Source organism: Schistocerca serialis, chromosome 1 (assembly GCF_023864345.2).
Source record: "Schistocerca serialis cubense isolate TAMUIC-IGC-003099 chromosome 1, iqSchSeri2.2, whole genome shotgun sequence".
Taxonomy (NCBI): domain Eukaryota; kingdom Metazoa; phylum Arthropoda; class Insecta; order Orthoptera; family Acrididae; genus Schistocerca; species Schistocerca serialis.
The window spans coordinates 217,634,720-217,661,126 of record NC_064638.1 but is presented as its reverse complement, the minus strand read 5'-3'; positions in this window follow the sequence as shown (position 1 = coordinate 217,661,126).

The following is a 26,407-nucleotide window of genomic DNA, read 5'->3' as shown; positions in this document are numbered from 1 at the left end:
AGTGTTGTTGTTATGTTCTTTCACTGAACAACACAGAAAACTAACTCGTTCAGTAGTTTTAAGGTTAGGAAACGACTGAAACAACTCATTAACGGTTGCCAACAGTGACATATACGTTTCTACATTCTTAATGCAAAGTAAACAAATTTACTTGTATCTATGCTTCTCTGAATGTTCTGGAAAACTACTGTAGATACACGTCTGGGACATGTTTTATTAGATTCACCAGACCGACAACAACAAATTAAATTGAAACCGTGCTTTACGTTAACCTCGTACAGTTTTGCAATGGCTTCATACTAGCGAAGTTGCTAAATTTCAGGCAAAAATCTTTTATTAGCCGTAACTCCGTAACTAAACATTTTCGGACCTATGTTTATATGAACTTATTTCTTTACAAATAAAATTTGTGCGCCTATTTTATATTTAATCCCACAGCAACTCTTGATCGCTGTTCCATGCACTGCTATAATTTCAGTTATTATAACTGACGTTCAATGCTACTATAATTTCACTTTGCAAGTAGTAGTCACAAGTCGCCCTGAGTGTCATTTGATGTTATTTGAACACCATGGCCTAGTCTATTCTTGTGAATGCCAGATATTCACACATATATGTTCAGCGACTATGATCTGCGTCATTCACCACACTGGAAGCGTCTGCTCCACCTAACCACTGTGTCATATAGTGGTGCATTGTTGCCATACACACACCAACACAGTATGGATTTTTGTAGAGTTACACCCCTTCAAATGCATAAAACCAATTACTGCACGATAGTCCATTTTATAACTGGACTGCACTATTTTCTTTTGGTTCCTCTAGAGACGTTTTATGTTGTGCCGGGGGGGGGGGGGGAGGGGTTCCAATTTTTTTGCAGGAATATAAACAAAGGAAAACATATTAACATAACTTCTTTGTTTTGAATTGATAATTAAACAACTGTGGTTCTCGTCGTATTAAATTTTTCAATTCTATGTGGATTTTTTTTGCAGAAGAAGTTGTACGTCAACATGAAACCGAATATGTTCCATTAACAAGAATTTCTGTTTCGTACTTCCAGTTTAGGACTTTAAAAGCTTCCTCTAGTGTTGCTCACAATAACGTGATGTATGATTGATCTTTCATTTCTGAATCTTGTACTATTCTGATGAAGACTAGTGGTATTTGTAGCGTTGATATATACTTTCTTCAACATACTCTCATGGATTAAATACGCATGTAGGTTGTCAAAGGTTATTTGTACAGATTTGGTTCAAGTGGTTCAAATGGCTCTGAGCACTATGGGATTTAACTTCTGAGGTCATCAGTCCCCTAGAACTTAGAACTACTTAAACCTAACTAACCTAAGGACATCACACACGTCCATGCCCGAGGCAGGATTCAAACCTGCGACCGTAGCGGTCGCGCGGTTCCAGACTGTAGCGCCTAGAACCGCTCTGCCACTCCGGCCGGCTGTACAGATTTATTTACTTTTTTAAACGCTGTAACATTTTTCTGAACATATAAGAATGTCAAATGGATGTGCGACGATAAAAAAGTCGATAATACTGGGTCCCAAATTAAAGTTTGATTCATCATAACGAGATAAATTGGAAATTATTCTGCTCTAAAATTCGATCATGATGCAAAAATGATTGATAGTGCTTTTAAAGTGACTGCAGGCTTTCACGGCCAGATATCGTAGTTGCTAGTGAATCTTCTGTGTTGCATGGCCGTGGTCCGAGACATTTCTGGGTTCCTGACGTTTCGTCCAGAGCTGCCTGCACAATTTATGTGGTGCTCCTGGCGACGCAGAGTCCTGCCGACTGACGAGCGAGGCGTCGGAAAGAGACAAAAATATTGTGAAAAATGGGCGTAGTCCGTTTTACACGTGATCAACAGAGACAATTCTTGTCAGAAAGAAAATTAACTATCGATTATCGCCTGTCACGAATAAAAACTAATTTATCGATTCTTTAGATCTACTAACCATACATCACTAAGTTTCACGGCTTCTTCTTTTCTGCAAAAATTATCCACAAGCTTATATGTTTCGATGGCTTCTATATATAGCCGTGGATAACAGTTTGCTGTTGTAGACAAAATTTTGGGTTCAAACGACTCTGAGCACTATGCGGCTTAACATCTGAGGTCATCAGTCGCCTAGAACTTAGAACTAATTAAACCTAACTAACCTAAGGACGTCACACACATCCATGCCCGAGGCAGGATTCGAACCTGTGACCGTAGCGGTCACTCGGTTCCAGACTGTAGCGCCTAGAACCGCACGGCCACTCCGGTCGGCAAAATTTTGGGTTCAGAACACTTTATAATTTCGTGACTGAAGCGCACGCTCTACAATACTTGATTTTCTTGTTTTATATAGCTAGCAAAGACCTTCACGTTGTTTCAGCCTTGTATTCACGCTTCTGTTGGTAGTTGCGTGGACGTTTCAGTTATGAGGCAGATTGATAGTAGTTTGAAACAGGGTATTTCGGAAAGCCATGCCAGAATTTGCAGAAGGAAAACACTTGAATGCCGTATTGAAACGACTGAAACAAGCTTTCGATAAGAAATAGCTATTCAATCAATGAAGTAAATAAGATTCTGCGACCAAAAAGCAGCAGGCCAAAGGGCAACGATAAAACATAGCTATGGAACACAGATGCTCTCCCATTCACTAACTTACATAACTGTCATTGCGTATAGAAAGCCATTATTTTCGTTACTGGCAGTCTGAATTTCTGATTTATCTCTTTAACTAAACAAATATTTTAAGAAAACTTCAAGTAACTATAATGTCGGCTCTTAACTACTGAAAACTCTGCTATTTTAACTGCTTGAATGTGATATGTAGGCAATATAAGTTATTTCCTTGCTTTTCACAAAACATTTTTAAATATGCTGGATTATTCGGTAATGTCATCGAGATGATCTAACAATGTCAAATTAAAGTACGATGAGAAAAAGACGATAATATTGAGTCCCAAATTACTTAAAGCTTGATTCAACATAACGAAAGTAGGTCAGCCACGATCGTAAGTTCAGCATATATCTCTGAAAATGGTCCGTAGAAGTTACTTGCGGGTAAATATAAGCTGCCCAGTGAAGAAATTGAAACTATGTTTATACGGATGAATTCAAATGGTGACTGCCTAATGCAGAGTACGCACGGTGTACTCATGACTGTCACAACTATTTGAGACAAGTTTGAAGTAGTGATAAAGCAGAAATGCCGTGGAAAGTACGCTATTTCAAGATATAAAAATCTCTTAAATAATTTCTGGGCTAACGCTTTACATGTGCTTTCACAGTTGACTAGAATAAGAGTGATCAGCTCTTTGACGGTCCACAGATGCTAACAAAAATAAGTATAACTATTTCTAAAATTTGTAGACCAGACGCCTTATTTCTTAATGCTCTTATTTATCACCGTCAACTCTGAGTTGTAGGGAAGTTAATAGTTATGAAAAGTTGTTTGTATTAAGTAAAGAGAACGCTTGTAACGTTTCCTGTCTCTTATTGAATTTGATCCGTCCCCTTAGAAAAATTATAAATGACTGTGCTTAAACTGACACACAATATTTTTAGCGCAACACAGGGTGACTTTCAAAAATCCCTACAAAAGAATGGCCCTGACTAACAATAACCTATACTTTCCATGAATCACTTACCTCACAAAAATCTTCGTTACTCGAACTACTGCAATACAGCGAGCGCCAATACTGCCAGCTAAATAAAAGATTCTAACTACTGAAGGCACTAACTACTGATAGGCATAGTTAGCAAATGAAAGATTTTGATAGAGAACAAACAATGTACTTACATCAGTTCATGACATCCAGTCTTACAAATTTACTGTCTCTGATGGACACACGTCCAGATCATCCGCTCTCAAAACTCCGCCATCTCTCTCCCCACATCCATCACTGCTGGCGGCTCACCTCGAACTGCGCAACGCTGCGCGCTGTTAACAGCCAACTGCCCAACACTACAATAGCAAATTCCAACAATGCAAACCAGCTACAGACTGCACACAGCACAGTCAGTGATTTTCATACTGAGCGCTGCGTGACGTTAGCAACATAAAAACCTAAATAGCCTACTTACAAACTTATTAACGCCGTATCCGCGCTTATGTTGCTAAGACAAGTGAGATTATTGCGAGATCGTCGCGTTGAAAGAATATGATGCGTATGACCTGCAATCTTGCAGCTTGAGCGATACCATGTGAAATATATTGGTTCTATTAGGCAAAAGTTGGAGTAGTGCTGGTGATTTGAACTGGAATATTAAAAATTTTGTTTGTTAATAACTTTGTCATCAAGGATCAGTCACCAGAAGGGCTACTTCAAAAAGCCCCAGTCTTTATCATTGTTAGTATTTCATGTCTGGTTAGTGTGTTTCATAACTTTATTATGTAATGCATTAGAAATTGTGTGCATGTTCAGACAGACGCATAAAGCTACCTACAGCATAAGGCATTTTTTATTATGTACGTAATTGGTGTTAATAATAGTGTTTCTTTGTGTTTTATCTTTCATGTGTTTAAGAATTTCCGTGTTATGAGTATTTAATATCAGGGCGCTTTAGTCCTGATAATGCACTGGAATCCAGTAGCTGTAGACGTAATAAATGTAATGGCATTCTGGCAACTAGTTTACTTATATGACTTCCACACTCTATAAAATGATTACGATAGTAGTTTCAGGAACAGTTCTAGAGAGAAAGAAAAGGACATCGTGCTCACAAAGTGAAAGACAGAAGCAGACTCAGTGGTTGCGTGTTAAGTGTTGTTACCCAAAACAACGTTTTAACTGATTGCATCAATACATCGTACGCACTGCAAAACGTGACAATGTGTTTGAAGTGCGGAGTTTGACATAGAGAAACTAAAGGCATGGTAGACAACGAGGTTACCAAAAGTTTACCAAAAGAAACATAAAACATCATTTCTCCTGCTTTGGAGTATAATTATTCATAAAATAGTTCACAATTAAGTCTCTGTCTTTGAAGTGGGCCAGACTCGTAATGCCTGTGGTCTGTGAACCACTAAAATCTGAATTACACGTAACAGAGTCAAAGCGTCGGTTTACGAGGAACTGATTGTCTCTAATTACGGAAACTGCATCGAGCCAAAACACCGGAGTTCCGGAGGTCGGCATTGTAAAAGCCAGTAAAATTTGAATTACACTTACTAGAGTCAAAGTACTCTGGTACGAGGAACTGATCGTCTCTAATTATAGAAATTGCATCGTTCCAAAATACCAGAGTCCCGGAGGTCCGCACTGTAAAGGCCAAGTCCCAGCGTTGCTCGACTCGAAGACGGCTTCTCTCAACTTCACGTTGAGAACCCAGGCATGTAATGTGGCGTCGGACAAAAGGTCACTGGAGGATTTCAGGAAAGCTTGCCATTGAGGAACAACGGCAGCGGTCGGCGTAAAGCCGAGAGAACTTGTCACTTAAGAGCTGACTAGCAGTAGCTGGGCACCGTCTAAATACTGTTGATGCACGAGGAAACTGTGAAGACCTGTTTTCGAGCACACGGTCCTGCGAAAGCGTGTAGAGCAGTGCTGACTGCGCCTTCTTAAAGAGTTGTCGCTGCCCTCTGTCTTTGAGGCAAGCGCACGAAAATGCAGTAGTTGTGTTCGCCGTTGAAGACCTTGTGACCTTTGGCAATGGCCACACAGCGATTTTATTCTGGAGGGCAATGAACCCCAATGTAGGACCGTCTCACAGCTTGGTGCAAACTTTGTCTTGATTTACACCATTTGAATTTTCTTACAAATTAGATGCCTGAACTGTGGTGATTGGAATGTGTGTCTACTGTACTGTCGTGCTCGTTTTGTTTTTGATGGTAGTGATGATAATAATGATGACGATGAGAGAGAGAGAGAGAGATGGAGATGGGGCGAGGGAGGGAGGAGGGAGGAAGAGCGAGAGCAAGAGAAAAGAGAAAGTCTTCATTTCTCAAAAATCTCCTTCATGAGATGGACGTTTCACCATCAGTAATACGATGTGCCCAACAGGAGGGACATCAGAGGGTTTTAGACTGTAACAAAGGACTTCATCACATAATGTTTAATCAGGAACAATCCGAGCAATACCGATGAAAATTTTTCAATGGAGTAGCCGGGAAACTAATACGGTTACCATGGAGACGCCGGATAATCGCCAAGAGAGGAGAGGTACTACATAACACACCTGCCGATGGCTTTTAAGGGCAACAGTTAAGATTTAATTGTGAAAGATGCAGTCTTTATACAGTATCCATTCAGGACTGTCTCCTTAGTAATGGCTCCGGTGCCAGGACGATTGAATGTATTATTGAGTGTTCTTCAAGCTGCCGGCCAGAGTGGCCGAGCGGCTCTAGGCGCTTCAGTCTGGAACCGCGCGAGCGCTACGGTCGCAGGTTCAAATCCTGCCTCGGGCATGGATGTGTGTGATGTCCTTAGGTTAGTTAGGTTTAAGTAGTCTAAGTTCTAGGGGACTGATGACCTCAGAAGTTAAGTCCTTTAGTGCTCAGGGCCATTTGAACTATTTTTTTTCTTCAAGCTGTTAGGAAAGTTAGCGCCAGGACGAGCACTGCCTGTTACTGCACTGGATGAATGTGCCATGTTTTTCACACAGTGATCGAAGTTTGTTTTACGGAATAGATTGATATTAAAGCTTACTTATTTACTGTCAGAATCTTTACGTCGTATGCAGCTTTTAAATCGCTGGGTGAAGTTAAAATAAGCGTTTAGTATTTGGAAATGCTATTTTTGATTCACTTGTTTTGTTAGCCATGCCCGCAGCGATGTACCCTAATTGTATTGCAGCAGATACTAAATCGAGGACCCCACTTATGATTTTTATGCTAGTAACTTAATTTTTCTGGGTGATATTTAATTAAGAAACTTATTGCGGCTATTCGCCCAAGGCAAATTATAAAACGAATATACCAGGTGATCAAAAAGTCAGTATAAATTTGAAAACTTAATAAACCGCGGAATAATGTAGATAGAGAGGTAAAAATTGGCACACATGCTTGGAATGACATGGGGTTTTATTAGAACCAAAAAAACCAAAGTATTGCTAGACGCTTGAAAGATCTCTTGCGCGTTTGGTCATGATCGTGTGCCCAGCCGCCACTTTAGTCATGCTTGGCCTCCCAGGTCCACAGACCTCAGTCCGTGCAATTATTGGCTTTGGGGTTACCTGAAATCGCAAGTGTATCGTGATCGACAGACATCTCTAGGGATGCTGAAAGACAACATCCGACGCCAATGCCTCACCGTAACTCCGGACATGCTTTACAGTGCTGTTCACAACATTATTCCTCGACTAAAGCTATTGTTGAGGAATGATGGTGGACATATTGAGCATTTCCTGTAAAGAACATCATCTTTGCTTTGTATTACTTTGTTATGCTAATTATTGCTATTCTGATCAGATGAAGCGCCATCTGTCGGACATTTTTTGGACTTTTGTATTTTTTTGGTTCTAATAAAACCTCATATCATTTCAAGCATGTGTGTCAATTTGTCGCGCGGCTCCAGACTGAAGCGCCTGGAACCGCTCGGCCACACCGGCCGGCTTACGTTTAGTGAGCACAGAGTAAATTAAATTGGCATGCAACTCCTAAGTACGAAAATAAATTTCGCGTATTGTTCCAGGTGGAGGGTCGAGCAAAAAGTGGCGTAGCTCGATGAAACTTGAACCACCCGTAGAAAGAACTACTATAGTACAGTACAGTAGGTAACCGAAAAGAATAAGCAATGAGGCGAACTGAAATGCTACTTTCATTGAAAGACGATAATTACACTGAAGTCAACGCGATTCATGATGGTCCCCTGGGCATATAAAAGGCGAGATGTGGTTATTAATACAGTGTGTGTTCAACAGAGACTGCACTGCATGCCCTGCAACCTGCTCCAACGCTGGCCAGAAGGTTGGTAAACAGTTTTCGTGGTAGGGCGTTCCATTCCTGCACCAACGCGATTGACAACTACTAGATCGTCACTCGTGGATGTGGAGTGTCTCCCCAACGCATCTCACACGTGGTAGATGGGATTCCAGACGCAGGAATGGGCAGGCCAGTCCATTCACTGAGTATCCTCACGTTCCTAGAGCTCCTCGACTTGCGCCCAATGCTCCCCTAGGAAAGCGCACATGGCGGAGGGGTACAGTGTCACAATAACGCTAACCGATGTGTGTGGCGTGTTCAAAGACTTGGAGGTTAGTACGCCCTCCCACACCGTAACACCTGGATCACCAAAACGATCATGTTGGGTAACTTTCCTAGGTGCTCTATGTGTTCCCACCTTTCGCCACATGAGGGCACTTGCAGCACTGCCGAATGTGATCATTCTGGTGATCGAGATGTTATGCAGTGTTTTCAGTGGTAGAATTTAACGTCAGTGAATCAGTTATACCAGGTAAGTCCTGCGACCGGTCAGACGCCGCAAACGTTTACAATAAACACTCGACTGAACTCTACTTGTCATATGTGTCGACTACCATAAAATGTAATCAGCCCTACGTGATAACTACTCAATAATATTTACAAATGTTTTCGATGAACAATATTTTCAGGTACAGAGTTCGACGATACATGGAAACCTCTTCGACACGCATTGCCCTAAAGCATAAAATAATTAGCCATTCACCGTGATCCATTGCCGAGGAGTGATGGTCGACGTTAATAAAATACTTAATTTTTTTTTAGTACCCGGTAAGATTCGAAGCGTCGCATAGTACAATTGTGAACTTAAGGTACAGTACAGAAGTCTGTCTTTACCTCATTTTGTTGCAACTGCGATAATTCTTTTACGAAACTGTATCTGCGAGGCAATACTGTTGGTGCCTTGGTAAATCGTGTATATGTTTCTCTAGGTGAATCAAAATAGTATAAATGCTGTTCCACGACAGTGAGAAGTAATTGCTAGAATTGTAGTATTTTTTTCAGAGCCTGTAGGTAACACTCGTAATAATGTATACAATTACTTGTGGTCTGAGTGCAAACAAAGATCCTAATATTCGTCTTGAGGCAGCAAAGGGTAAATGGTTCAGATGGCTCTAAGCACTATGGGACTTAACATCTGAGGTCATCAGTCCCCTAAACTTAGAACTACTTAAACCTAACCAACCTAAGGACATCACACACATACGTGCCCGAAGCAGGATTCGAACCTGCTACCGTAGCAGCCGCGTGGTTCCGGACTGAAGCGCCTAGAACCGCTCAGCCACAGTGGCCGGCGCAGCAAAGGGTAAATTAATTACTGGCTCGATGTGGCACCATCATCGTCGTAACTTTTCCCCCATGTCTGTTGTCTTGATTCAGAGTACTGTCACGCATTTCTTTCAACATAGATTCTTACAATTAGTTATCTGAGGATGGTCATGCTATATCGAAGCCGGCAATATTTGTAGCCGCTAAGATGCACATTGAGGTAATTATCGCAGTAATTAATGACGCTCCCTTCTTCACTTCGTCATCATCTATAAATAATTTTTCATTTTAATAATCGTTGAAAACCAGTTTGAGGAGTGTGATACTCTGAAGAAATTCGTCTCCGACAACGGGCATTATGAAAGTGGATAGACAGCGACTTATAACCTCAAGGAGTAACCAATTTTTTCGAGCGTATTTCAGCCGCCGTCAACGAGTATCGCGTCTCATGAGATAAATTGTGACGTGTAGCCCGTCAACACATACATTTCCTCCATTACCAAGAGCGAATTGTGCAGAACCAAGACAGCCTGCTAGGTAGCAGAAGATCCATATAAAAGGAAAGCAGTTGTCAGAACCCGTTGTTGAATGCCGACACATTTAAGAAAGGAAGGATATGTGACAAAACTTCCTGAATCTGTAGAAAAGAGAAACAAGGTACGAGACGTCTGTTTTTCTCAGTTTGCAAAAAGAGTGCATCAGCATTAGAAAGCCTTTACGCCTCCGACTGAGGCCAAGTTTCAATGAAGTTTTCTACCCATTTTTTTTTTTCAATTTGGATTTAGATCGTGTAAATTAATGGGTCTCTTTAAAAATTAGAAGTTTAGGAACATTGAGAGGTGGAGCAAAAGAGCCATGTTAGTCATACATCTACAACTATACTCAGCGGACCACGGTGTGTGGCGGAGGACACTTTCGGTCCCACTTGCTTTCCTCCTTTGCTTGCATTCGTGAATGACGCGTGGGAAGAACGACTGGCAGCAAACATCAGTGCAATAACAAGAAGTGTGTGGGGTGAAGAAATGCATTTTTCTACTCTTTTCGTGAGCCTTATCTCGAAACAATCAATACGTGTTTCTCTACATCTCTGTTGCGACGTTTGCAAATTAAATTAGATCAGTTTCTGTGTAACGTTGTGGTGGTCACTGAGCGAACTCATGATGAAACACGCGACTCCTCTCCTACCTGGTAATGATCATAGACTTTCGAACAGGATTTACGAATCATTTACAACGTCGACATATTAAATTTCCTTAAGATTTCTACCGATGAATGTATAGGGTCTTTCCTGATATTTTGTGTAATGTGCTACTACATTTACTTACGTCGGGGATCAAAAGCAGAATCATCTGCATTAATACTCCACAAACCATCTGAAGGCGTGTGGCGAAGAATACATCTGGTCCCACAAACTGATTCCCCCTTCTCCGCTCCACTCGCGAATGGTGCATGGGAAGAATGATTGTCTGTATGCCATTTTACTGTCTCTAATTTTTCGAATTTCCTCGCTCTGGTCATTTCATGATATATGTGGAAGGAAGTTGTAAGTAGGCTGTTTAGGTTTTTATGTTGGTATCGCCACGTAGCGCTCTGTATTAAAAACGCTGACTGCGCTGTGTGCAGTCTGTGGCTGGTTGGACTCATTGTTGGAATATTCGCTAGTGTAGCGTTGGGCAGTTGGATGTGAACAGCACGTAGCGTTGTGCAGTTGGAGGTGAGCCGCCACGAGTGGTGGATGTGGTGAGAGAGATGCCAGAGTTTTGAGATGTTAATATGAGCGGACGATCTGGAAGTGTGTCCGTCAGAAAAAGGAAATTTGTCAAAATGGATGTCACGAATATATATATATATATATATATATATATATATATATATATATATATATATATATATACTATTAAGGTAAATACATGACGTGTTGTGTACCAAAATCTTTCATTTGCCAACTATGCCTGTCAGTAGTTAGTGCCTTCAGTAGTTAGAATCTTTAATTTAGCTGGCAGTATTGGCGCTCGCCGTATGGCAGTAGTTCGAGTAACGAAGATTTTTGTGAGGTAAATGATTCATGAAGGGTATAGGTTATTGTTAGTCAGGGCCATTCTTTTGTAGGGATTATTGAAAGTCAGACTGCGTTGCGCTAAAATATTGTGTGACAGTTTAGAAATGATCAGAATAAGTAAAGAGAAAACTGTCTGAGTACGTTCAGTTTTACTCAGCTGTTTCAGTGTCAAATAACATAGAAGTTTACCAGAACAGTCTTCTTAATTTTCAAAGGGGAAGTTTCAAAGTAATATATGATGCGACTCTTCCCGGAAAGAACACGCTCGAAATTTTAATAGTAAGCTATAACACTTTCGCTCCATACAAACGATTCCGCTACGAAATGAGCCGCACTTCTTTGGTTTTCTCTGTCTCTTCTGTCAGTCTTACCTAGCAAGCGTCTCAGAATGATGAACAATATTCAAGACCCGGTCGAACAAGTGCCTTGTGAGTAACTTCAGTCGTCGGTGAGCTACATTTCCTTAAGATTATTCCAATGAATCTCAGTCTGGCATCTGCTTTTCCTACTACTTCTTTTATGTGGTCAATCCACTTAAGGTCGCTCATGGATATGTTTCGGTAGATACTGTTTTCAGCAATTTGTCGTCAATAATATACTCGTACAGTAGTGTATTTCTTTGCCTATGTATGCCCAGAGTGTTACATTTATTTACGTTGACTGTCAGCTGACAGATCGCATACCATTCTGCTAATCGATACTGTCTTCTGGTGTTGCTACTTTCTTATAGGCAGCCGCATAATCTACGAAGGCTTAAAGAGCTTCTACATTATGCATATACGTGGTGAACAGTAGCGGTCCTATCACACTTCCTTGGGGTACGCCGGTACTTAATCTGTCGGCTTTGGTTCGTTAAGAGCGACGTGTTCAGTTCTGTCTACAAAGATGTCTTGAATTTAGTCGCAAATCTGGCCCAATGCTCGGTAAACACGCCTTTTTTTGACTAAACGTCAGAGGGGACTGTGCCAAATCCTTCCAGAAGTCAAGGAACACGCGGCAGCGTCAACTTCAGCGCCTTTGTCTACAGCGCTATGGATCTCGTGGAGAAACAGCGAGCTGTTTCTCAAGCTCTCTGTTTGCTGAAGCCATATTGATTTCTATAGAGGGGCTTTCGTTCCCCAAATTCTTGAGCTTAAAACATGTACCACAATTACACGTCTCTTTGACGTGAAAAATATAGGCCCAACTTACGTGCATCTTGAAATATTGCTTTCTTGAATAATTAATAGAATAGGCCCCAATCTTTTAATTTTGCCTAAAATAAGTTAAAAATTAATTTTCTCCGTTGAAATAAATCTGTAAAGTAAGGAGAAAAGCTCACGATTTAATGTAAGGAATGTATTTTTTTGCTGTCGCGCTAAAGAATTTTCTAGAGAAATGTTTTTGTATCGAAACTGTTAAGAAAGTTGAAGACAGTTGCCATTATTTGTTTTTGGATTATATAAAAGCAGGAGCTGTGAGCTCTCCCTCTCTCTCGTTAGTTTTCGATGGCTATTTCACAGCGTTGCTCTTTGGCAAATAATTACGCAATTTCTGAAGCTGTGTTTTAATTAAGACTGTACTTTACTTTTTTATTAATTACACATATCAAATTATTATGCTGCATTTTAGAACTTTTTCAGGCTGCAGCGAAGGAGAGTTTCCGACTAATTGTTTGGTGGCCACATCCGAACGCTACCAGTGTTCAATCGGCTATTACTTTAGCAAACCTTTATATCAGCGTCTCTGAGATCTCTTTTACCAGTCTTTTCTATCAGTTTCCAGGTAATGTAATCACGCAAACTGCGTAATTTTTTTTAGATTGGTCACTGGCCTCTAAACAATGTCGTCGGTCAACGTACTCGTCGGTCTGATCGGCATCTGATGCTGGTTGGCGGAATGTACAATTTCATTATCAACAAGTAAAAGCTTTCTATGCACCATTTTATGATTTTAGAAGCTTGCCACTAGTAAAAGTAATAAATTTAATACTACACTATTTTTTAAAAAATACCAGTATATTAAATTGGCGCCGAACGTGGGGCTCGAACAAAAAAAATGTATGATGTTAATTGATGCTTGTTTGTGTTGTTTTTCATGAATCGACTGTATTATGCGAGACAAGAAAAAACCGATTATGGCTACACGAAACATAAATGAAATTAACTGATGCAACGGAAGCAGACTCCAAACAGCAACACGGAGAGAAAGGTAAGGTTATCAACATGTTATTAGTTTCCTCTGCATTCGTAGTCTGCAACGCGTAGCTCATTTAACTCATGGTCAATTTTGGGTTTTCTGCATTTTGCGTAGTTGGTTACTGCAGTAGGCATTGTTGCTAAGCGCTTTACTAAGGTGGCTACTTTCCCGCTGCGAGCAAGCGAGATAGAAACGAGTGACAGTGGATGGTTTTAGTCTGAAGCATCCATATTGTCATTTTAGTAATACACTATTAGTTTCTGGTAAATTTGTGTTAATTTCTCAGTGTATTGTTAAGAGATTTTATTTCAAAGTATATTTTCAATTTGTGTTATGACAAAGATAGATAAACCTGAAAACATGGATTCCACAAATTATAGTGTTTCTGAAAATAATGTCGATGGCGGTAACAATAGTACCGATCAGGCGGTGGCAGAAACCGATGCTCAAAATATGGAGGCAGAAGCTAATACGCAGGCACAAGCAATTGAAAGTGCCGAGCAAATACCTCCTCCCACCGTAGATCCCTTTTCTCTGTTATTCAATAAAATTTCTGAGATGATTAATGCTCACGATATGGAACTGGTAAAGACAATTAACGCACGCGATGAAGCGCTTGCTTCACGCATAAATACTACGTTAAATGAACGCGATGAAGCGCTTGTTTCAAGGATAAATACTACTCTTGCTGAAAGAGATGTAGCATTGACATCTCAGATAAATAATACTTTGACTGATCGTGACAAACAATTGGTCACTCAGATTTCCACTCATGTAAATGAGGAATTAGTAAAAAAAGTTAAACACGGGTTTAGGAACAATAGCATCCTAAATTACCAGCCTAACGGAGGCATATAAGAATTTCCCAGAAACCGTTTCGAAACTATCAAAAGATGTGGAAACAATACAATCAGTACAGAAGATGATGGAAGATACGATGAGCGAATTAACACAACGTGTCGACAGTCTCTCCATAGAAACAGAAGAAGAAGTATTAAAAACCAGGCTAGATGAACAGAATGAAAAATTAAATACCGAATTCGCCAAGTGGATTGAGCAGAACGACAAAATGCTCACTGACAAAATAAATTTAGAGTGGAAAGGCGCAATACAACGCACTGGAAGTGAAGCGATGGTAGAACTCGGCACGGCAAAACAAACGCTCCGCTCTGAAATAGATCACATCATGTCTCGTGTGACTAGGGCCTCCCGTTCGGTAGACCGTTCGCTGCGTGTAAGTCTTCCGATTTGACGCCACTTCGGAGACTTGCGCATCGATGGGGATGGAATGATGATGATAAGGACAACACAACACCCAGTCCCTGAGGGGTGAAAACCACCGACCGAGCCGGGAATCGAACCCGCGCCCTTAGGATCGACATTCTGTCGCGCTAACCACTCAGCCTCTAGGGGCGGACGTGGAGCACATGATACATCACGACCTTCCACAGTGACGAGACGACGTTTCGTCACAGGTAAGAGAAGTGCCACGTGCGGTGGAAACAATGCCACAGCAGTCACGAGAAGCACCGACTATCGATTCCGCATATGCATGACGCATAGATTGCAGGCCCACAAAGCACAGGGACATACTTTCAACTGCATCAGCCTGTAATCCCTGATGTGCAACAATCGCGTAATGAGATGGGGCAGGTGCAACCTCAACAAAGATCTTTCAGGAAGAAAGCCCGTTGAAACACAGGCAGTTTCAGGTCTTTATCATAGACAAGAAACAAATCCATCCAGTAGTTTGTATACGTTCATTCAGCTTCGTATTGCCCAGGTCATGGAATGAGAGGCAAAGAATACAATTCGTTTCCTCACATATACAAGGAGACGGTGCTTTATGGGCTACTGAAGCCGGAGAGAACTGTGCACATTATGAACAATTTGAAAAGGCTTTTCTGGCCGGGTAATGGTCAGTGGGCGTACAAGAACGCCTTAGAAAACAGGTCTTCAACCCAGAAATGGTTCAAATGGCTCTGAGCACTATGGGACTTAACACCCATGGTCATCACTCCCCTAGAACCTAGAACTACTTAAACCTAACTAACCGAAGGACATCACACAACACCCAGTCATCATGGAGCGTGGGAAGCGAGAACGCTACCTACCGCACGACCACGAGCTGCGGACTTCAACCCAGAAATTTACACCTAAAAGCAGGGTGGGCTTATGAGGTATTTCGAAAAATACATTAATTTAACGAGATGATGGGAGGAGCCGGTCGCACACAAAGATGTATTGCGCACCTTAAAGGCAAAGTTGCCTCTGCACGTAAGGGAAAAGCTAATAACAGTCCCTGATTTTGAACTTAAAACACTTTTTGTCAGTGCGTGATACCGTGGACCTAACACAAGAAAGATGCGAAATACAGCACTGGCAACAATGGCTCGCAGTCCGGTAATAAGAACGGCCACGGCCACAATAATAGACGTAACGGCGGGTCGTGAAGTAACGGCGGCACGTCGTAAACTGGAAAGGCACATCAGAGCGGCAACAATGGTGATCCTCAAAGCGGACAGGCATTCTTTCAAAGGCAGAGACGAAATAGTATTCGGTACAATCCCGGTTATCAAAATAACCGAAACGGGAACCGACAAAACAACAATAAAGGACCATCCCGCCACTCGGAAGGCTACAATCTGGTCTCTTTCAGACTCGCTCCATTGGCTGCAGGAAGCACAAATGTGTCTCCGTGGATTGGCTGCTTCCTTACTTCACACGTTTACACCAAAATGAGCCTTTTGGCTGCAAGCACTCCCAATTAAAGGGCAGATACAGACGGCGCTTGGTAGCAATAACACAACGCTATATGTTGGTGGACGACGTTGAACCCATTACAAGAACAGCTGCTATCCACCAGGTGGCATATGCCGTCATCGGATCGAAGTCGACATCGCATTTCCAGGTGTACTAATTTTGTTCTCGTTGTGTATTTGCTATGGGTCTGTCACACCGGCTACTGCAAATAATTTTCGAAAAATACATTTAATTCAGTGTCACTTTTTTCTGTCTCCCTTTCTAAATTATCTGTGAGAGACTGATTCGAATATCCTCCTAGAACAACGTCACGTCGAAACTTTTAGTGTGATATTTTCCAGAGTCTTTCAGAAAGGTTCTTTCAGTTCGATGCTTGATGTGCATGAACAATAGTAACTCAGATTTCTGTTGTAGCCCAACCGCCCTCATGGTGTTTACCGTCACCCAGTTTATCTTGCATTTCAACTCTGTGTTTGTCAGAATGCTTTACAACAATAAATAGGCCATCACAATTCGTATCCAGATTATCCTTTCGATACATATTTCATTCTGACTAGTGTGCTCCATTTCCATTTATCCCAGTTTTCAGCCAGATTTATGTTCCATATGTTATATGTACATTGTCCCAGGTAATCTCTGGCAGTATCTCCGGGACATCTCTCTGAGCAGTTGTGCAGTTGACTAATACCTGCTTCAGACTTTCTTTTTCTCGACTGCAACGGTGCCTTTTCCTGTTTAGACGTACGGCAGATGACCCTTATGTGGCTTCCTTTATGCGAACATTCTAGAAATTTACGGTAGTTATCCAATCAAGTACACCACACTGTGGATGTTAGTCTCACTACCCACACACAGGTTATCATTCGTTAACTGAAATGTTATTCTCACTATTCACACGCAGGTTGTCATTTGTTAAAGCGAACAAAATGTTCGTCATCTGAACGGAGGCGTAGATAAACGATGTCTTCACGTAAACAATTTTCGTTAAAAAGCCTGAGAGCAGTTAACCTCGTAAAACGGAATTATGATAAATATATGAAAACGAAGCGTACCGTATGAAAATGGTAATGGAGTTAATTTAAGGAAATAAATAAATGCAGCGTTGCTGGTACGCAGTTGAATGAACACGTTGTAGCAACAAATGCTCTTTTCCTAAAATGTATGCCCACATCACCCTGAAATTTACGTGGTTTGAAATGTGTTTTGTACTGTATAACAACTAATTATTCGCACTGAAATTTATAAGCTTAATCCCGAAACAATTTATGTTCCACCACTCCACTTTAAATGAGAGAGGGAAGGAGAGAGAGAGAGAGAGAGAGAGAGAAGAAACCTTTCCACTGAACCGGGAACATACACCACTACCAGCCTCCACTTAACTGACTCCACTTAACTCCCAGATAATTGTTGTAGTGTTATCAAAGCTCTGAGCAAAGAAAAGTTCTCAATGCCATCTTCAAAGCAAAAAAGATCCAACAGTTACAGGAAATCAAATACATCAAAGTTCGCGATACCTTCAGATACTGGAAGAAAAATATTTGAATTATAGTGAGGCTGATATGCAGCAAAACCAGCTGTTTCGTTACTCTCATACTCGATTTCATGATTTGGGTAAACATTGTCCGAATTTTCGCCGTCTTTTTCACTCTAGTGAATTCGTACAAACTAGAAAAAAGAATGGAAACGCGTATTGTTGAACTCTGCCTCCAGATTAACCCTAAACTTTTCTAACCATAACGCCACGAGACACAGGCGCCATGGCACTCTCCTTGAACAGTTGAATTCATATGCTCGTCGAAGGCAGTTCTGTGGCCTTTTTCTTCATTCTCAAACGTGCGAGGTTATCATTTCAAGTTTGCAAAAGTAGAACATGAGCGATTTTAGAAAAAAAAACCTTGTTGGTGAAAATGGTATTTCATTCATAGTTAAGCCTGAATGGTAGTGATAAGGAATTCTTAAAATTTTTATAGCCTCTGTGCCTCACATTATCTGGTATCCAGTTACTGCTTCTGTGGTTCGAGCATTCAGTGAGGTCTGTGTCGTAAAGTAACACTCCTGGAAATGGAAAAAAGAACACATTGACACCGGTGTGTCAGACCCACCATACTTGCTCCAGACACTGCGAGAGGGCTGTACAAGCAATGATCACACGCACGGCACAGCGGACACACCAGGAACCGTGGTGTTGGCCGTCGAATGGCGCTAGCTGCGCAGCATTTGTGCACCGCCGCCGTCAGTGTCAGCCAGTTTGCCGTGGCATACGGAGCTCCATCGCAGTCTTTAACACTGGTAGCATGCCGCGACAGCGTGGACGTGAACCGTATGTGCAGTTGACGGACTTTGAGCGAGGGCGTATAGTGGGCATGCGGGAGGCCGGGTGGACGTACCGCCGAATTGCTCAACACGTGGGGCGTGAGGTCTCCACAGTACATCGATGTTGTCGCCAGTGGTCGGCGGAAGGTGCACGTGCCCGTCGACCTGGGACCGGACCGCAGCGACGCACGGATGCACGCCAAGACCGTAGGATCCTACGCAGTGCCGTAGGGGACCGCACCGCCACTTCCCAGCAAATTAGGGACACTGTTGCTCCTGGGGTATCGGCGAGGACCATTCGCAACCGTCTCCATGAAGCTGGGCTATGGTCCCGCACACCGTTAGGCCGTCTTCCGCTCACGCCCCAACATCGTGCAGCCCGCCTCCGGTGGTGTCGCGACAGGCGTGAATGGAGGGACGAATGGAGACGTGTCGTCTTCAGCGATGAGAGTCGCTTCTGCCTTGGTGCCAATGATGGTCGTATGCGTGTTTGGCGCCGTGCAGGTGAGCGCCACAATCAGGACTGCATACGACCGAGGCACACAGGGCCAACAACCGGCATCATGGTGTGGGGAGCGATCTCCTACACTGGCCGTACACCACTGGTGATCGTCGAGGGGACACTGAATAGTGCACGGTACATCCAAACCGTCATCGAACCCATCGTTCTACCATTCCTAGACCGGCAAGGGAACTTGCTGTTCCAACAGGACAATGCACGTCCACATGTATCCCGTGCCACCCAACGTGCTCTAGAAGGTGTAAGTCAACTACCCTGGCCAGCAAGATCTCCAGATCTGTCCCCCATTGAGCATGTTTGGGACTGGATGAAGCTTCGTCTCACGCGGTCTGCACGTCCAGCACGAACGCTGGTCCAACTGAGGCGCCAGGTGGAACTGGCATGGCAAGCCGTTCCAGAGGACTACATCCAGCATCTCTACGATCGTCTCCATGTGAGAATAGCAGCCTGCATTGCTGCGAAAGGTGGATATACACTGTACTAGTGCCGACATTGTGCATGCTCTGTTGCCTGTGTCTATGTGCCTGTGGTTCTGTCAGTGTGATCATGTGATGTATCTGACCCCAGGAATGTGTCAATAAAGTTTCCCCTTCCTGGGACAATGACTTCACGGTGTTCTTATTTCAATTTCCAGGAGTGTAAGCAATCCTTAACACACTGGGCTTATGTGAATACAGGGTGACCGTCAGACATCATATTTTTCTGAAACAACGATTTGTTTCCTCAGTCAGACGTTAAGCCCTGGCGGCCTTTTTATGCTGCTATTGCTGAATAGGCGGAAAGTTTTGCCATTTTGTCTACAGTGTCCAAGTTTTTTTGCTGTTGAGCGTACATGCCTGTAGTCCTGGTGCTTACTGAAACCACAATATGATAGCAAGTCTCTAGAGAGCCGAAACGAAACAATGACGCCCACCGGTAAAGAACAGTTGGGCTATGCCGTTTTGTTTCGGTTCTCTCGTGGAGTATTGCGGTATTGTGGCGCAGAGATCTGAGTATGCACCAAGAGCACATATATGTATCTGCCGGGAAACAAAAGAATATTTAACGTCAGACACAAAAGGGAAAGTCTTGTTTATGTCGGCATGCTTCTCTGTCTCTCGCAATCTATACCATACGACTGTAGTTTATGCAGTTTTCCATTCTGTTCCCGATATTCTTATCTCTGCTGCTTCTAGTTTTTTCCTCTTCATGTCTGCACAGAGTGCTACCCTCACAACTATAGATAAAAATGCTCCAAAGAAATGTCTTTCTTGTTTCCATATTAAGATGGCTGTCTGCCAATAAAGTGCTCTTATTAATCAGGCTACAGAAGAATGCTGAAGATTAGATGGGTAGATCACATAACTAATGAGGTGGTACTGAATAGTTTGGTAGGACATGTTCTGAGGCCTCAAGGGATCACCAATTTAGTATTGGAGGGCAGCGTGGAGGGGAAATATCGTAGAGGGAGACCAAGAGATGAATACACTAAACAGATTCAGACGGATGTAGGTTGCAGTAGGTACTGGGAGATGAAGAAGCTTGGACATGTTAAAGTAGCATGGAGAGCTGCATCAAACCAGTCTCAGGATTGAAGACCACAACAACAACAACAAAATTAATTAGGCAACATTATTTTTTCGAGGTTATAATTAATCTTATGAAAATAATTGTTTGCTCGACACAAACATACTAATTTCAAACGGAATTGACAGTTTCGCCCAGCATCGGCTACCCTCAGATATACGAGACAAATAAGTTTAAAAATTAAAATACTAGGTAAGGAAATAACTTCAAAATTAAAATACAGTAAAATAAAGTGATGTCTTACCGTAGTGTACATGCTGTTGTTCAGTCCCACCAAAGTGGAAACGTCAATGGTAATGTATGTACACACACTTCAGTGATAGCCCTTGCTAATAATTATGACGCAAAAAATGTAATAAAAATATATAATAATATCAAGAGCAGAGCTAATACTCTTGATAGCTCTACTCATATAAACGTAAGACGAGTGGCTTTTAAAACAACCGATAACTTTATATGAAAAATGTGATATCATGTCTAGGACAGATAAGTTCTCAGCAGTTGAGGCGTATAAAATTATTTGGCAAGACTGCTGAAAAAATATGTATAGCACACTCGAAGGTCCTCCGGTGTTCGTTTCAAGCAACATATGCACAAGACCAAAAAAATTGCGCTGTGTTGACACCTAAGTAAAGAAAAACATGGTATTACTAATAGAACGAAAAATTCAAAATCCTGCACACAATAAGTAAAGGAAGAAACTTGGACATCCTTGAATACTTGTGTGTTTTCTAAGCAAAAAGGTCCAGATAAACTGTTAAATGACCAAAAAGAGTATGCAGGGAATGAATATTTTAATATTTTTTGAAGCATTTCATAAAGACACATCACTGTGGAGCTGCGTGTAAACGCCACAATAGTACGACGTGTCTAGTACCCCGCCTGCCTCTTTATGTGCCTTAACCGTGAGCAGAACAGCGCTCTGTTAACAAGGACGTGAGCACACACAGTGATCAGTGCGGGTCAGATGCGAAATCATTTGCAAGACAGAATTCCCTCTTGGTGTTCTGTGTCTCCTTTTAATAGCAGTGTTTATGTATGAGACACTCCTTATTCATCATCAAATTTCCAAGGACGTTAGAATAAAAAATTGTGGTATAACCTTGTTAGCGTACTGTCTTACCATTTTGCGTAATGTACATGATGCATTACATCGGTATCATCAGGTGTTCTACATAATCTCCCTCACTTGAGTACAACGCACAGAGCATCCATCTAACCATGTCAAACAATCAGAAAACTCCTGCTCTGGGATGTTGTTCAACTCGGGCGTCACATTGGCTAGAGTGTCGGTTATGTCGTCAAAGCGTTGGCCCTTTTGAATTTCTGCATTGTCGGTGTATGGGAGATTCGTATTCACAACACCATGTCTCATCATCAGTCATGATTCTTTTCCAACAACATTGACACACTAGAGTCGCACATCCACTGTTTAACACTTCCTGATCAGAACTGAAGCGCCGACCGTTGTGGTCGAGCGGTTCTAGCCGCTTCAGTCCGGAACCGCGCTGCTGCTGCGGTCGCAAGTTCGAATCCTGCCTCGGTCATGGATGAGTGTTATGTATTTAGGTTAACTAGGTTTAAGTAGTTCTAACAAGGGGAAGGCCTCAGACACGCCAACCGATTCGGCTCAGATTTGGCAGATCGCTTGTGTACAACCTAAAACGAAGGAATATAAGATATTTTGGGTCAACACCCCCACGTTTCTGAGAAAATAACCCCCAAAGTTATGATGAGCAATCGACTCAAAATTGGCGAGATCGATAGATAATTGTAAATAGCACATTTTTCATCATCAGGTACGGGGACTGCAAACGCAAACTTTTCCAGAAATCGAGGAAAGAAATTTTTACAACTGCCCCTTCTGTACCCACATGGTAAACACTTTTCGCTGGGAGCACCGGTAGCACAACGGCCAAGGTAACTGCCTGGGAATCGGAATACCCGTGTTTGAGACTCGAAGAAACCTAGCGGATGTTATTCTTTTCGTTTGTATTTTTCCATATCTCAATTGATAGGGATAGGAGGGTTAATAAGGTAAGTAAATCAATAAGGAATGATAATAATAAGTTAGGCAAATAAATGTCTCAAACCTCTTGCATAGTAAACAACTAAAATGTTACTCCACGTCACTTCACAATGGCTTTTCCAGTCACTGTTACGTGTCCTCACTTTTCTTCGAACAACTAGATGGATGGTACTGTCATATAAACACTCGAAACAAATATACTCACAGCACCAAGAACATCTAACGAATGCAATCTTTCGACAACTACACTGTTCCTTCCGAAGGGATGGTGGACAACAAACTTGGTTTACATTTAAAAATATGTGTTTTTCGGGAATTATTTTTGATGCTTACCACGCATTCGATGTCATTGCCTGAAAAATCGGTGCTGAAAGTTGGTTATGAATTATGCTGTGAATAGTAATTGCATCCGTGCGGTTGTGCAATTCGCGCTGGGTTTCCAGAAGCACACTGCAATTCTGAAGCCTGGAAATAAAGTTTTTAATCTGGCGATAGAAATAAACATCACACGGCTGGTACACAGGTGTGCAGTTTGGCGGTATTACTTTTACTGTGCACGTCGGCTGACCCTCGCCATCTATAAACATTGTTTCATATATTGTAGTATTAGTTTGTCCACTCCAGGAATCCAGTATTAGACAAAACTTGTTATCAGAAACGTATGGTTTTAAAACAGTCTCAAGAAATGTTCTCTAAATCGCATTCGTCAGTTTCCAGGATTTGGAGCAGGTAATGTAAACATTTTTCAGCGAGTCGGTTAAACGATTGACTTCTTCTATAACCCGAAGACCAAATGTAACATACGTTTCTTGTAAACACAGGAAAACCTTAAGCAACACACCGAGCGAGGTGGCGCAGTGGTTCGACACTGGACTCGCATTCGGGAGGACGACGGTTCAATCCCGCGTCCGGCCATCCTGATTTAGGTTTTCCGTGATTTCCCTAAATCGCTCCAACCAAATGCCGGGATGGTTCCTTTCAAAGGGCACGGCCGACTTCCTTCCCCGTCCTTCCCTAATCCGATGAGACCGATGACCTCGCTGTCTGGTCTCCTTCCCCAAACCAACCAACCAACCTTAAGCAACACTTTTCCAGAGGCTGTGATAGCATATTGCGCCGTGTACGAATGTGTTTGTTTTTACTACCAACTGCGACAAGGGTTCGTTTTTCTCCCTTATGCGATAGCGTACGTCGAATGTTCACCCGATACCCACATCCTGTTTGATCGGTGTTGATGACGTAATCACGATTAAAACCAGTCATGAGAGACGCCGTTTGCGTGCTGAAAAGAGCCGCCACTTTCTGTATATCTTCTATATTTTGTACCTCCTTATGAGAGACGTATTTAGTGACGTGCCACTGACGAATTTTATACTCCGATTTGAAATTTCTTGCCCAAGATAATGATGCAGCTAATGTAAAATCCTTGCTGGCCGTATATTGAAGAGCAGCACCTGCACCCCACTCCTTAAGTATTCTCGTTGTTACATTCTCGTTACGACAACGAGATTCGACAAATCGGTCGTATGTCCACTTGTTTATCGCCTAGTATTTGTCGTATCTTGTCCCTCCTTTAACGATATCAATTTCCTATAATTTCAAGTCCTTCTTCCTTTTCTGGGCTTTTGTTGCTCCATTCTTTTGCAGTGTTTGTAAGTTCCAATTTGGATGATTCCCGGGTAGCGCTACCACCTTTACTTTTACTTCAAGGGGTATAGCGCTGTAAGTCAACCGTTTAGTAACCGGTTCGTGAGACTAATCGGAAACAGAGGAAGCACATATTCCCAGTGACATGGGGATTTCCAAAGTGTTATGAACATTTTGCGATTCACTAGTCGGGATATCTTCCACTGAATCACCTTCTACTTCGTCTTCATGGTATAGTACTTCAGTATCAACAAAAGTCATTTCGTACGTCAGCTCCAAAAATCGCTCGACGATAGCCGCTCCTATCAATCTGGAACGCCGAGAAACAGAACTGCCTGCTTCCGGTAGTGCATTGATAATGCATCTATCTTGCTACACTTTTACGAACCAAAACACAGCGTCAGTAACTTGCCGCTAGCCATCGTCTGCGATAGGCTCCCATCTATGTATTACAGCGGTAGTCCTGGGGCGTACATTCTCCATTATTCAGATTATGCACTTTAAAGATATGACACAACAAACAATAACCAGTTACTACGGCATAAACAGACGAGTTAATTACTACAAACTACATGCAGTACTCGTCATATGTTACTTACAGAAGAACACTGCATTCATTCACAAAACGTATTTCATTCTGCGCATTAACGATGGAAAAATCATTACATGTATCCGCAAGGTTCGCGGTTGCCTATTGACGGAAAACAACTCTTTCCGATTGACTTCTGTAAGTCTCGTGCTGGACACCTTCACTCTTCCAGGTTCACAACTATGATATGACGAATAACAACTTAACTCTCCCCGCATGCATTCTGTCCCGTGCCTCGCTGTAAACAAGCGTCGCGCGGTTGGCTGTCTGTGAAATTAGTTTGCTTACCTCATTATTATCATAGCTCATTGATTTACTTACTTTATTAACCCTCCTATCCCTATCAATTGAGATGTGGAAAAATATAAACGAAAAGCATAACATCTGCTATGTTGTAAGTAGGCTGTTTAGGTTTTTAAGTTGGTAACGCCACGTAGCGCTCTGTATGAAAAGCACTGACTGTGCTGTGTGCAGTCTGTGGCTGGTTAGCATTGTTGGAATATTCGCTATTGTAGCGTTGGGCAGTTGGATATGAAAGCGCGTAGCGTTGCGCAGTTGGAGGTGAGCTGCCAGCAGTGATGGATGTGGGGAGAGAGATGGCAGAATTTTAAGAGCGGACGATCTGGACGTGTGTCCGCCAGAAAGAGAAAATTTGTAATACTGGATATCATGAACTAATATATATATATATATATATATATATATATATATATATATATATATATATATATATATATATAGGGTGAGTCACCTAACGTTACCGCTGGATATATTTCGTAAACAACATCAAATACTGACGAACCGATTCCACAGACCGAAAGTGAGGAGAGGGGCTAGTGTAATTGTTTAATACAAACCATACAAAAATGCACGGAAGTATGTTTTTTAACACAAACCTACGTTTTTTCAAATGGAACCCAGTTAGTTTTGTTAGCACATCTGAACATATAAACAAATACGTAATCAGTGCCGTTTGTTGCATTGTAAAATGTTAATTACATCCGGAGATATTGTAACCTAAAGTTGACGCTTGAAACCTCCGACGTTCAGTTGCGTGTTGTAACAAACAAGGGCCACGGTCGGCGAGCAGCATCTGCAGGGACATGTTTACGATGACGACCTTGTTTACGAGTGTGGCTGTAGTGCCCTGTTGCGGTTTGGTCTAGCTGTCGCAGTGTCCGCATGTAGCGCTTGCTGCTATTGTTATTCTGCATTCGTCTCCGCACGTAGACCAACTGTAGTACATCGTGTTACTAGACGTCTGTGATAGTGCAGTGTTGTAGGAACTGTAACCATGGTGTATTCGAACTCTGAAAAGGCGGAGATGATACTCATCTATGGCGAGTGTCGACGAAATACAGCTGAAGCCTGGAGGGTGCATGCAGAACGGTACCCGGACAGAGAGCATCCAACGTGCCGCACATTGCAAAACATCTACCGCACGCATACGGGTCCGTTACAGGCCCGTCACAGGAGAAGCGGGTGCAGTTGGTGTGTTAGCTGCTGTTGCCATGAACCCTCACATGAGTATACGGGACATTGCGAAA